The sequence below is a fragment of the Macaca nemestrina genome, chromosome 7 (genome assembly GCF_043159975.1).
Source record: "Macaca nemestrina isolate mMacNem1 chromosome 7, mMacNem.hap1, whole genome shotgun sequence".
NCBI classification, from domain to species: Eukaryota; Metazoa; Chordata; class Mammalia; order Primates; family Cercopithecidae; genus Macaca; species Macaca nemestrina.
The window spans coordinates 162,429,845-162,443,015 of record NC_092131.1 but is presented as its reverse complement, the minus strand read 5'-3'; the positions used below and the strand labels follow the sequence as shown (position 1 = coordinate 162,443,015).

The 13,171-nt window shown below is 37.7% G+C and overlaps 1 protein-coding gene and 1 pseudogene across 9 annotated transcripts in view; one reads left to right on the top strand and one right to left on the bottom strand.

The window, feature by feature from the left end:
• Positions 1-13,171, bottom strand: part of LOC105492489 (fibrous sheath interacting protein 1) — a 259,605-nt gene that overhangs the window by 168,033 nt on the left and 78,401 nt on the right. The gene's annotated exons all lie outside the window — the stretch shown is intronic.
• LOC112427648 (cytochrome c oxidase subunit NDUFA4 pseudogene) lies at positions 5,653-6,260 on the top strand (annotated as a pseudogene).

The window sequence follows — 13,171 nt, the reverse complement described above, 5'->3', positions numbered from 1 at the left end:
TGATGGGTACACTCTTTTTCATGGGGCTGGAGGAAGTACTGGACTGAAAGTGAAGTCTCTCAACTAATTTGACTCTTTCCTAGCTCAGAAAAGAGAATTATCTGTGAATTCTCTCACCCTCTCTGAAGTGCCAGTTACCAGGGGGGCAGTCATCAGTCTATCTTCTTTACACTTCTTTCAAGAGGCTTAAAGCCCTGTGAGGGGATGGATAGATAGATAGATACATAGATAGATAGATAGATAGATAGATAGATAGATAGATAGATAGATAATGAGTAATAGTTATATAGACAGATAATTTTAAAAGCTAGACTAGCAATTACTTGCCAAAAAGAAAAAACAATTTCCTCTTTTTGTGCTGTCAGTAAAATGTAAAATTTTACGGAATGCCCGCAAGGGATTCTCTTTAAGTGCTGCAAAACGATTATTTTCCACAAAGTCTAAAAAAAAAAAATTGAAATGCTGATAGGAAAAGATCATCTTACTAGGTGCTTTGTAACGTAGAGGGAACTCCAGTCAATAGGCAGAGTGAGGTGGAAGGAAAGAGCCCCCAGAGGGAGATGAGACTTGTACTCCACACCAGCTGCACTGCCAACTGTGTGGCCTTCAGTGACCACCTCACAGGCATCCTTCAGTTACCCACCTGGAGGGCGACTTAAATACCAAACAGAATAGTTTATGTGTGAAATGCTTTGCAACTATAAATGATTATTCACCTGCATTATAATTATGTTTCTACAAATTGTGCTTGTCAGTTCACATCCCAAAAGGACCTAAGCATTAGACACCATTTTACAAATTTTAAAAGGTCATTATGAAGTTCTGAAATACACTCTGGCTGAAGAAAATACACTTTAAGAAAAAAACGAACACATCATCCACGTCTTCAATTCTACATCCTAAATAAACAGTTTAATCCCATCACATAACACAGCAAAGCCTGTTATCCGATAAAAGGAGAGTACTAAACCCTCAATTTAAGGACTAGTTACAACTGATTAAAGTAAGGATACTTATAATTTAGTGTGTAAGAATGTATGCTGAAATATAATTAGTGCCTATGAATTAAAGCAGGATGGATTAGGCTAATTCCTGGAATGCTATTAGAGAGAAGACCCTAGGTTTAAAAAAAAAGAAAGAAAAGAAAAGAAGAAAAAAGAATGATCTTTGTGTTTGCACAGCAGCTAAGCCGCTTAATGTCCCTCTAATGGATGTGAATGGGAAGAAAGGGAGAAGGGGAGTGGAACCCTCTCCGTGGCGTCAGCCCACGCTATGCCTGCCTGGCACTGCAGCCCTGGAAACCTGGGTACAAGGCAGAAGGGGCTGATTGCATGCCCTCCGCTCACTTCCCAGCTTCATTTATATGGTAATTAGCGCTCTGCTGCCAGAAGGGAGAGCATCTGCCAAAAGTAAAGTCCTCACAATAACAAAACTGACATTAGCTGTGATGCCGTCAAAGTGCTGACTAAGAAATTTCTTTTATCTCCTTTTGAAGCCATAAAGTGCATTCATGTTATTACTAGCCGGGAGTTTTTAACAGTCTTGCACTGACAGCAATTATTTAACACACGCACAAAACAATAGAGTTTCACACCACGTAATAAACCTTTGAGCTCCGTGACTTCCAGTGCTCTCACTGGCTAGATTTTATGGTCTGGTAGCTCCTGAACAGTCAAGTATACAAGCCACAAAAACAGTATAAAAGTGATTTGAAGCAACCACTTTTTGTGCCCTTGCAGATTTATTTAATGACTGAGGCACACTCCATGATCACGGGCCAATTAAAAGATTTGTCTGCCCACCTTATTCGCTGTGCTTAACTGCTACTAAGTCTCTGCGAAGGAATCAAGCTGAACCCATGGTTGTTGAACTGTCCCTACATCTAATTTTTCCAAAACCTCAGCCAGAGTAAGATTTAAGTATTTTAGCAATCTATTTAAGGTGCACTATATTATTACCTTTCTCAGTAAAATAATCCATTCAAATATTGTATTTGAATATCAACTCTGCTAAGCCCCAGAATAGAACACCATATACGAAGGAGAAGAAAATCAAGAAAACTGCTTTCGGGAATCATCTAACTGAGGAGTTGTAATCAAATAACGGTGATAGAGGCTGTATGTGTTTAAAGAACTCTCCTGGAAGTCAGATGTGGGTTATGGAGAAGTCACCAAAGCCCTATGTCTGGTGTCCTTATCTGTAACAATAGAGGTAGTGATAGCTATGCCACCTGCCTCCAAGGTTTTCACGAAGATGAAACAAAAACTGCAGGAACATAGAAGAATAGATTGTAAATATTTTCATCACAAAAAAAATAAGGAGGTGAAGTGATGGATATATATTAATTAGCTTGATTTAATCTTTCTACAATGTATATACACATCAAAAGTCCACATTGTACCCTACAAATATATTCAACTATTATTTGTCAAATAAATTTAAAAACTGCAGAAACAAGCACTTTGCAAACTATGATGCATTATATAAATAAAGGAACAATTATTCTCTGCAAATGATACCAAGTGATTTATTTTATTTTATTTTTTTGTCACTCTAATTCAAGGATTTTAGTATGTAACCATCATAGCCATGGAGACCTTGAAATCTAATTGCATTTACTAATTTACTATGAGTTATCACTAGGAATTCCCTAATTCAGTATCAAGAATATAGAAATCAGAATATCAAAGTTTTAAGAATTATGAAATTTGTTTAAAGGGAACATATGGTTTAAAATAGATGGCTAAAGCCAGCAAGCATTATAAAATAATTTTTAAACTTTTAAAAGACTCAACTTTTAAAAGACTCAAATTATATATGCAAAATCCTCAGTCACTATGTAAGTTCATGACTTTATACATATTTATGTGCAAAGTTTGAACTATATTATGACTCATTTTTGGCTGGTCATGGTGGCTCACACCTACAATCCCAGCACTTTGGGAGGTGAAGGCAGGTGGATCACTTGAGGTAAGGAGTTTGAGACCAGCCTGGCCAACATGGGGAACGCTGTCTCTACTAAAAATACAAAAATCAGCCGGGTGTGGTGGTGGGTGCCCCTAATCCCAGAAACACTTAAACCTGGGAGGTGGAGGTTGCAGTGAGCCAAGATCACGCCACTGCACTCCAGCCAGTGAGACTCCATCTTAAAAGAAAAAAAAAAAGGGATATATATATATATATATATATATATATATATATATGATGACTCATTTTTAAAGGCATTTTTGGTCAACTAGTTTTATGTATTAAAAACATACTTAATGTAAGTCAGGTACTATAGAAAGGTCATAATCAATCACATAATCTCTTTCTGAGCCCATTTATCTGCCCATACATCTGTAATAGAGATGTGCTGTCAGTGGCGTTTACATTTTCCCAGCAAACAGAATCATAGAACAACAGGGTTTTAGAGCTCTGTCTTGCTTTTACGTCAGTTGTACTTCCCTAACATTTGCATATGCCAGGATTTCACCTATTTTCTTAAATTGCATGCAATAGCCATGCCATGCCCACCATTTTGAAAAGGTACTAGCTGCCCACCTGGGGTTAGTTCTTGACCTCTACATCAAGATACACTTCTGGTCATTGCCTTTGGTGTATCACTGCCTTTGGTGTTCTCTGCCAGCCGGCCCTCCATGGCTGCTAATCCCCATCCATACCCTGTGACACCCAATACCCAACTGTTCCTCTTCTGCTTGTCTCACTCTGCTCCTTGTCTGTGAATGGTAACTCAAGCTCTGCCTCTAAAGCTTTCTTGCCAAAGTATCACATTCTACTTTACATACTTTACCCCTCAAAGCCTTTAAATTATTGTTTATGTACTCCCACAAGTTATATTTATTTGTCTTGTGTCCCCTACTTAATTTTAAATTCTTATAGACACAAATTTAATGTTGCTATTTTTCACAAATTTAACATTACCATATTACTTTCATATGCAGAAGTATGACAATGGGTAGACTTCCCAAACTATGCAAAGTCCTGCTTTTTAAGAGACATTTAAATCAAAATATACTGTTAGGAGCCCACTGACTATAGGACATTGTTTGAGTTGTTAGGAAAATTTTCTGAAGGATAATCTTAGGCTATATGATGTTGATCATGTGTGTCTGCACACAATGTAGAGATAGGATAAACAAAAATTAAAACAGTGAGTTTACTACTTCTTAGCTAACATTCAATTCAAATATTAAAAGGAGACTCACTCAAGAAAAAAATTACATTCTTCTATGTTTTTAATTGTCACTGCTTATCTAAACCTTAGATACTAAGCAATGAAGCTAAGAAGAGATTAGCAGCAAACTTCAAAGGTAATAGCAGGCACTTAAGCAAGAACATAATTAGATGGTGATTTCATTGACATTACTTACTCAAAATACACTCTAGAGATGATGCAGGGCTTATACATGAAAGTATATAAATGCTTTTGATGGATTACTTCAACAAACAAAAAGCAGGTTGCAATACCCAGAACATATTTCTCACAAATGACTCCATATGAAAATCAGATAGAAAAACAGCAGCACCTCACAAAACTTTTCAATATTGTAGAACAGTAAATAAAATTAACACTTTAGAGGTAGTTAAATCTGTAATATACGTGACAAAGAGCATATGTTTTAAATATATAAAGACAGCTTTCCAATACAAAACGAAAAGAATACCTTAATAAAATACATAAATGAACAAACACACAAATGGTCAATGCACCGAAGAAGAAACACAAACTGCCAATAAACAATCGAAAATATGTCCAAATTTGCTAGTAACCAAAACAAAATAAATTAAAGCAACTATATCATTTTTAAACCCTGAGACTGGCAAAAAAAGAATACTACCACTGTAGGTATAGCACTCTGGAATATTCTTAGTGCAAGAATAAATTACACATCCTCACTGGAGGACAATTTGGCAACACACAGCCAAACCCTACACACACACTCTCAGCAATTCCACTTAAGAATACATCCTAAGACAATGATTAAACAAATGCTCACTCCGTCATGGTTTATAATAATAATATTGGACATTACTAGAAATGAACAGAGAGGCCTCATTCAATAGACACACTCACATAGTACCATAATGCATTTATTGTTAAGTAAAAAGCAGGCTATAAAACCTATGTAGAATATGATCCTGGTTTGTAAAAAGACAAAAAAGGAGGAAGGAAGGGGAGGAGAGGGAAGGAGATTGAAGAAGAGAGGAAAGGAGGAGGGGGAAGGGGTGTGTGTGTGTGTTGGGATGGGGGGAAGTGAGCATTTGGGGTACATGTGGATAGGGAAAACGTCAGACAGGATAATGACCAAGGGTTAACTATGCTTGCATGCATAATTTTTCTTTTCTTCTTTATATTTTTCTAGATTGCCTGAATGTCCCCAAAAGCTATTTTCACTATGAAAATAAATTTCAACCATAATCACATTTGCATAACCACTCTGTAATTAAAGAGAAATCTTTCAACAAATTCTCCATCCTTATCTTCAGAGGCAGTCAGCGATTTCTAGTTGGGCACAAGAGAACCCTTCACATTCACAAAGTGTGTTTCTAGGTATACCAAACAAAAACAAAAACAAACTAAAACTTGCTGTGTGTCCACACAGACTCTTCAAAAATATTCTCTAGTACTTTCCAGAGGGAAGCGCCTCAATGGAGGCAGAGCCTGAAACCTCATTCCGTGTATTTGATACTGGTTGGCCAGTAAGAATGTGAAGAGTTAAAAACCCTTCCAGAATACTTCATGCATGGAATGAACTGGGATAAATAATAATTGCAGGCAGATACTACTTAGCTCAGGGCCTGGTGGCTAGACAGGTTCTCTCCTTTCCAGTCGGAGGCCTCTGCCGCAAACATGCTCCGCCAGAGCCGAGCTTGATCCCCCTCTTTGTATTTATTGGAACTGGAGCTACTGGAGCAACACCGTATCTCTTGCGTCTGGCATTGTTCAATCCAGATGTTGGTTGGGACAGAAATAACCCAGAGCCCTGGAAAAAACTGGGTCCCAATGATCAATACAAGTTCTACTCAGTGAATGTGGATTACAGCAAACTGAAGAAGGAACGTCCAGATTTCTAAATGAAATGTTTCACTATAACGCTGCTTTAGAATGAAGGTCTTCCAGAAGCCACATCCGCACAATTTTCCACTTAACCAGGAAATATTTCTCCTCTAAATGCATGAAATCATGTTGGAGATCCCTATTGTAATCTCTGTTGGAGATTACACTGATTAATAAATAACTGAAACTTGAAAAAAAAGTAATAATAATAATAATTGCATTAGCAAATAGTGCCCAAAGAAAGATTTCTGAAATATTCTAACTTCAGGAATCAAATACAAGCTGAGGTGACATCAAGCTCAGCAGCTATAAGAATGAAGTCAGACATTCTGCCCTGTGCTCCCCAAATTTGTCTTCTCTCATCACTTCCAATTTAAGGAAGGAAGAGCCTGTAACAGAAAAATGGTAAAACAAGAAAATTTCCATCATTTGAGAGAGACATTGTGAATAATTCTACAAAGACACACTTCTACTTCTCAATATGTCCAAGAGGTGAAATTGAGCATATTCTTTCTTTTCCAAGATTACACATATGGTTTCAGTAAGTCTTTTGTTTCAATTTCCATTTCTTGGCCCTCATTTTTTAGATCAAATCTAACAACCCATGTCAGACTCACTTTAAAAACACACAGCTAGACACTACTATGGGACCTCTCTCTTCATTATTTTTAGACTCTCCTAGAATCTTACTAATGCCTGTTTCTTCTACACCCCTAGAAAATTAGAATGTTGGGGAAATGTTTACTTTTTTAAAAAAATAAATAAACCAATGTGTCCGAGTACTACATAAATCACCTTTTTCTTCTCTGAAACTGCTCTGTTAATAGCCACTAGCCACATGGGGCAATGGAGACCTTGAAAGGTGGCTGAGTCCAAATCAAGATGTGTTATAAGTGTACAAAACACACTGGATTTCATATATATATATAATATACAATTAATAATGTTTATATTAATTACATGTCAAAATGATATTTGAATATAGTGAGTTAAATACAATTTCACCTGCTTCTTTTTACCTTTTTGATGTGACTAGCAAAAGATATAAAATTACTTATGTGGTTGCATTGTGTTTCTGTTGGACAGTGCTGGTCTGGAATGCTACTTCATCTTGTCGAGATTCTTATTGCCATTTCTGTAACTCTGCAAATACTCAGTATTCTCTTTCAATAATAGGTCTTCATCAGTGGCATTACGCAAGAGGTTTGCTCCCTCCACCACACTCAGTAAAACACCTGCCGCTAGTTACTCCTTTTCCCGAAATTAAAGTCTATGCTTACTGGAAGCTGATCTGAGCATTCTGCACTCCTCGTGATCAGTGTTTTCCCCAGGGCTGCTCTGCCCCTTTGGGCCACATACACGTGAGCAGTGGAGCGGCATTATAGTTTGCCAATGCTGGTGGATGGTATAACTTTCAGTTTGGGGTTCAAACTCGCTTCCCACAGGGCAGACACACTAAAGTGTCACCACAATTCCCTCGCAAAACTCATTCATTCCCTGAATTCTCCCAGTGCACCAGAAGGAATGCTATCCATTTTATACCTGCCCAAAAGTGGGCTACTGTGTCAGTTAGGATTGCTTTCGTAAAAGAAACCCAGTGACACGCCTGGCATAACCAAGGTCGGTTTATTTTTCCAACTTAAGAAATTGGTCAGAGGTAAACAGGTAAGAGGTGATGCAATAACTTTATGACGGGACAACTGCCCCAGCCTCCTCTCTTTCTGACCTGCCCTTGTGGTCTCAAGATGCCTCCTGAAGGTTCAGGCAGTGTTTCTATGCTCCCACCAAGAAGGGAAAAGATGAAGGGCGAGAGGCATATGTCAGCTGTTTTTCTTTTTATCAAGAGGCTTCTGCTTGTATCTGACTGGCCAGAACTAACTTGCATGTCACCCTAGTTACAAGGGAGTCTGGGATAGTATGTTTAACTAGAATTTTATCAGTAAGGAAAAACAGCAAATGGATTTGGGGTAGGCAGTTGTTAATGTGTACCCTAGTTTTATTTTCACAAATATTGTTGCAATTTTGTTAGAGATAGGAATAAATGCCTAGAGATATGGGGATTAAAGAAAAATTCAACAAAATTCACAATCTTAATGTTGGACACAAAAGTTGGGAGAATGGAAACTTTGAGAATATAATATCTATTACATAGATCATTTCATTTTATTGAACTTCCACTTTTTTGAATAGTTCTTATAACAACTCTCACCATGTATCTTCGTTGATAGTAAAAGTACGATCAACCTGCCAATAATATCTTTTCTAAAAGTTTAGTTCATATTAAACAGCTGCTCAGAAAACTGTATCCACCAGTCACAGCCTGCTATTCAAGATGGCCTCATTCTACTTTTATAATTTTATTTTTTTCTATTTCCTTTCATCCGGAGTGGATGAAAGCAGACCTCCAATGTGAAAAGGAGTTTCTTCCTGAGTCGTCTGCAAAATTCCACACTCCTGTCACCCATCTGATCCAATACCAAATTCAGCATTCCACTCAAATTTCTGAAGCATTGTTGTCGTTAATAAGAATCGCTGTCTGCTTTTCAATCACTACCACTAGATTTTTTGTTAAAGACACAGAAACATAGCTTCAGTAATTCACGAGTATTAAGGCCCACACCATGCCAACCTAAGAATGGGAGAGCTGCACCAGCTGAGGATGCCAGGCCCTCCGCTGGGAGCACTCACTCACTCACTCACCAAGTGACTTACTCCCAAACAAGGGCCCTGCAGAAAGCCTGATTCAAGTTCTCGGTTCAGCGAAATTCAAGTTTCTAAGATGTCATGTATCTTTATGGCATTGGCAAAAAGTCAGACCTTTCTATGATTAATTCATAAACGTTACTGATCATTCTGTTCCCTATAATGATCCAAGCTTTCCAAAAGCTGGCCCTTTTCCACAGTGTCTTCTTTCTGTAACACCCACCCCCATCTATACCAAATGAAACCCGGCTCATTCCTCAAGGCTCAATTCAGATTTCACATTTTCCACAAAGCCTTTCCAAATCGCTCTGCTGTAACTGTTCTCTGTTTTGATCAAATATAGCACTTGATTTCTATTTCTCTCATGTCATTTGTTTTATTTCTGCCTTATATTTGTCGACTAGTCCCAGCCTCTCCCACTAGACCAAAAGCTTGACTCTATATTCTTAGCAGAGCATTTTATTTATTTGTTTGCACTGAATTAAATCTGGATTGTTTTTTCTATGTGACAGACAAAAGTAATTGTGCAACATCATTGACCACAATATTTTTTAAAGTCTGGTCACAAATTATGACTGTCAAAATAGTAATCAGCCCATTGCTTTCCATTTTGAGCTCCAGAGAAAATTATTACAAATATATGAAGAGATGTCCTATGGCCTTGAGGAGGGAGGAAAGATTGCCCACCAGTGTCTATACAAGGCTTTCACTACTCCACTATGCAGCCCATAGGTCCCCATATATATTTAGCGCAGAATCCAGTTACACAAAGATTCTTGAGCATCTGCAAAGGATGAATAGATTTCCTGAACCCAAAAGTTGGGACACAGAATTTTTGTGCCATTCCAGTTTCCATTTAAAATACAGCTTTCATTGGATGCAGTGGCTCACTCATGTAATCCCAGCACTTTGGTAGGCCGAGGTAGGCAGACTGCTTGAGCCCACGAGTTCGAGATCAACCTGGGCAACATAGTGAGACCTCACCTCTACAAAAAACACAAAAATTAGCTGGGCATGGTGATGCAGGCCTGTAGTCCCAGCTATTCAGGGGGCTGAGGTGGGAAAACCACTTGAACCCAGGGGGCAGGGGTTGTGGTGAGCCAAGATTGCACCACTGCACTCCAGCCTGGGTGACAGAGTGAGACCCCATCCTAAAAATTTTTTTTTTAATGGATCAAGGAGCACACTTCTTTAGTAAATCTGGTATGTGTTCCAAACTGTTCAGTGTAAAAACTTGGGGTAAGATAAGAGTTAACATTTTAAGGAACAAAGAGCAGAAGCTAAGAAGGGCAATAAGAAGGGCAAAAAAAGTTCGAAAAAAATCCATCTTACTGGCAAAAAGATAACAGTAATATATTCCCGCATATGTAGGTTGTGTGTAATTATAATCTATCTCTTTGTCTTCCTTCTGCCCTAGGTCTCAGAGGCTAATGTGCTGTTTTACAAAAACTGTTTAACAACTTTTCTCTGACTGGTTTGAAAAACTGTTGTTGTTCTCACTGGAGGGATGGTGCAAAGCTTTAAAAAAGCTATAGAATGATGAAGGGAAAATAGATGTAAGTGCCAGGATCCTGTTTAAAGGATCAAGGAAGGTCTAACTCCAAGAATGTCCACTTAACATTATATTTTCATTTCTATGAATTCTATCTGGTTTCATTTCAAATCTTTGTCATATTCTCAAAGCTCATTTTCTTTCTTTAAATATATTAAACAGACATATTTTACATTCTGAAACAGACCACTCCAAACTCTGAGTCTACGTGGAACTGACTCTATAGCATGTTTTTTCAATTAACCACTGCTCATGGTAGTTTCTTTCTTTATGTGTTGGGGGTCAGGGGAGGCCTCTATCGTGGATTCATGGCCCTTAAATTTTATTTGTGGGAATTTATTAAGGTCTAGATTTAAATTATTGTGTTCTTCCAGAGAGATTCCCCTGTCCTTCTACCAGGAGCTAGGATTACTCCAATCTAAGACCATTTTCAACTGAACATTCAACTTGGCCCCACGGGTGGTATTAACTCAAACCCAAAGCCTAGCTTCATGCAGGGTTATCATTAGTAATTCTCATGGGGGTCTTTTCTTTTCCATTCCACCCACAACCAAAGCAGAGACAGCTACACATGTCCCCACCAATCCCTCTCCAGAGCAGATTCTTCTTCGTTTTTCCACTCGGAAGAACCATTTGGTGTGCTGACTCTATGTGGGAGCTCTGACTTGACCTCTACCCTGTCTTGGGCTCTGTTTCCTGTGCTCCCTCTACACATGCCTGGTTAAACCCACACTTCAGGCCTTCAGAGGTCAACAGATACCATGGGGACCAATGTTTGTTCCAGTGGTCACTTACCCCTCCTAACACACAGTGTCGTCATTCCTACCCTCCAAGGAATTCCCTTACACATTTCTGCCAGCTCAGCCATGCTTTTAAAACTACTTTTTAAAAAATATATTTTATCTAGCATGCTCAGGCTTGCTTTCCCAAGCAGGGTCTCTCTTAACATCTAGCCTGCCATACAGCTAGAACTAGAACTCTCCCATCCAGAGATTTGCATAGGGGCTGGAAACAGTTCCATGTGGCATGTTACTACCCTGTGTCAACATCCAAATAATAGGCTTCATTTTAACCTCTAAAATCAGTATAATGTTTATGTACACATTTTTCTTTTACCTCAATGCTATACTGCTTAAATATGGTGTGTGTGCATCATATATTATAATTTTTACAATAATTATTTTATATAATTATACTTAATAATCATATTCACATTTGTTTATTTCTTGAAGCATGTATCTGTCCTTGTTCCATGTAATCACACCTACAGCACATGGCCGCTACCAGTGAACTTTAAAAACTAATTCAGAAAGCAAATGGCAAGTTATGTTAAAACCTAGCTAGTCTTATTACCTATTTCTAGAGCCTCTGCTCAACAATAAGAATTTAAGGAAAAATAAGCAGTATTATAAAACAAAGTTACTATCATAATTGTCCTTTTTTTTTTTTTTTAAGATGGAGTTTCACTCTTATTGCCCAGGCTGGAGTGCAAAGGCGCTACTTCTGCTCACTGCAACCTCTGCCTCCCGGGTTCAAACAGTTCTCCTGCCTCACCCTCCCGAGTAGCTAGGATTACAGGCATGCACCACCACGCCTGGTTAATTTTGTATTTTTAGTAGTGATGAGGTTTTGCCATGTTGGTCAGGCTGGTCTCAAACTCCCGACCTCAGGTGATCTGCCCACCTCAGCCTCCCAAAGTGCTGGGATTACAGGCGTCAGCCACCGTGCCCAGCCCATAATTGTCATTTTTAAGGTGCCTCTCAAGATATGGCACGTTATTATTCAGAAACAGCACAATACCTACACCTTCTATAACATATCATCTGCATTATCATAACACATGTGAAAAACCATAATCTAGAACCAAACATCTTTAATAATTTTTAAAATGTTTACAGTATAGGTAGAATACAAAGTTTATTTATAACCTCTCTCATTCCAAAATGAGTTTGAAACTGAAACCTACTAATATATTTTACAAATTGATTTAAAAGGATAGTTGAAACAAAGTAAGTTCATGAAAAAATATCCAACTATCCTTAACATCTTCATCTCAAACATTAGGACAAATATCTAATCCATGCAGGGCTTAAAACCTAGACAACGGGTTGATAGGTGCAGCAAACCACCATGGCACATGTATACCTATGTAACAAACCTGCACGTTCTGCACATGTATCCCAGAACTTAAAGTAAAATTTAAAAATAAATAAATAAATAAATAAATAAAAACATTTTCCTCTCGAAGAACTCCAGCTAATTATGTTTCAAATTTCTCATAAATTATATTGATCTATGAAGTCAATAACTTTTAAAAGGTTACTGGGTCATTTATTCATTGCAGGATAATTCATGAACATCAGCCATGTAACTATAACTGTTCTACATTCTCAACTATTAAATGGTGATATTCCATTGCAAGGAGTTTTGTTAAGATTTCTGCATTAAATGATGTAGAAATATATAAGTGCTTCTGAAAATTTTATGTTCTACTTGCTTGTTTCAAAATGGGCCTATGATTAAGAGAACACATTTTTTAACGTTTCTCTGTTAACGTACAAATCTCACTCTCCAAAGTTTAAAACCAAATGTTTTGCATCATTATTACACACACCTGCCACCACTACAGAAAGAACAAAAGTTGTATACTCTAAATACCAACTGTATGTGGCAGTGTTATTATTTTATCCACATTTCTAAAACCTGTTACAAGTGAAAAAAAGATTAAAATAATTTCTGCAGTTATAAACAGTGACACCAAAGTATAACTATTTTTCCAATTCAGACTTTCATTAATGTATGAATACCAAAGCACACTATCTGGTCTTCCTGTTTAACCATAAACATGTCAGGTC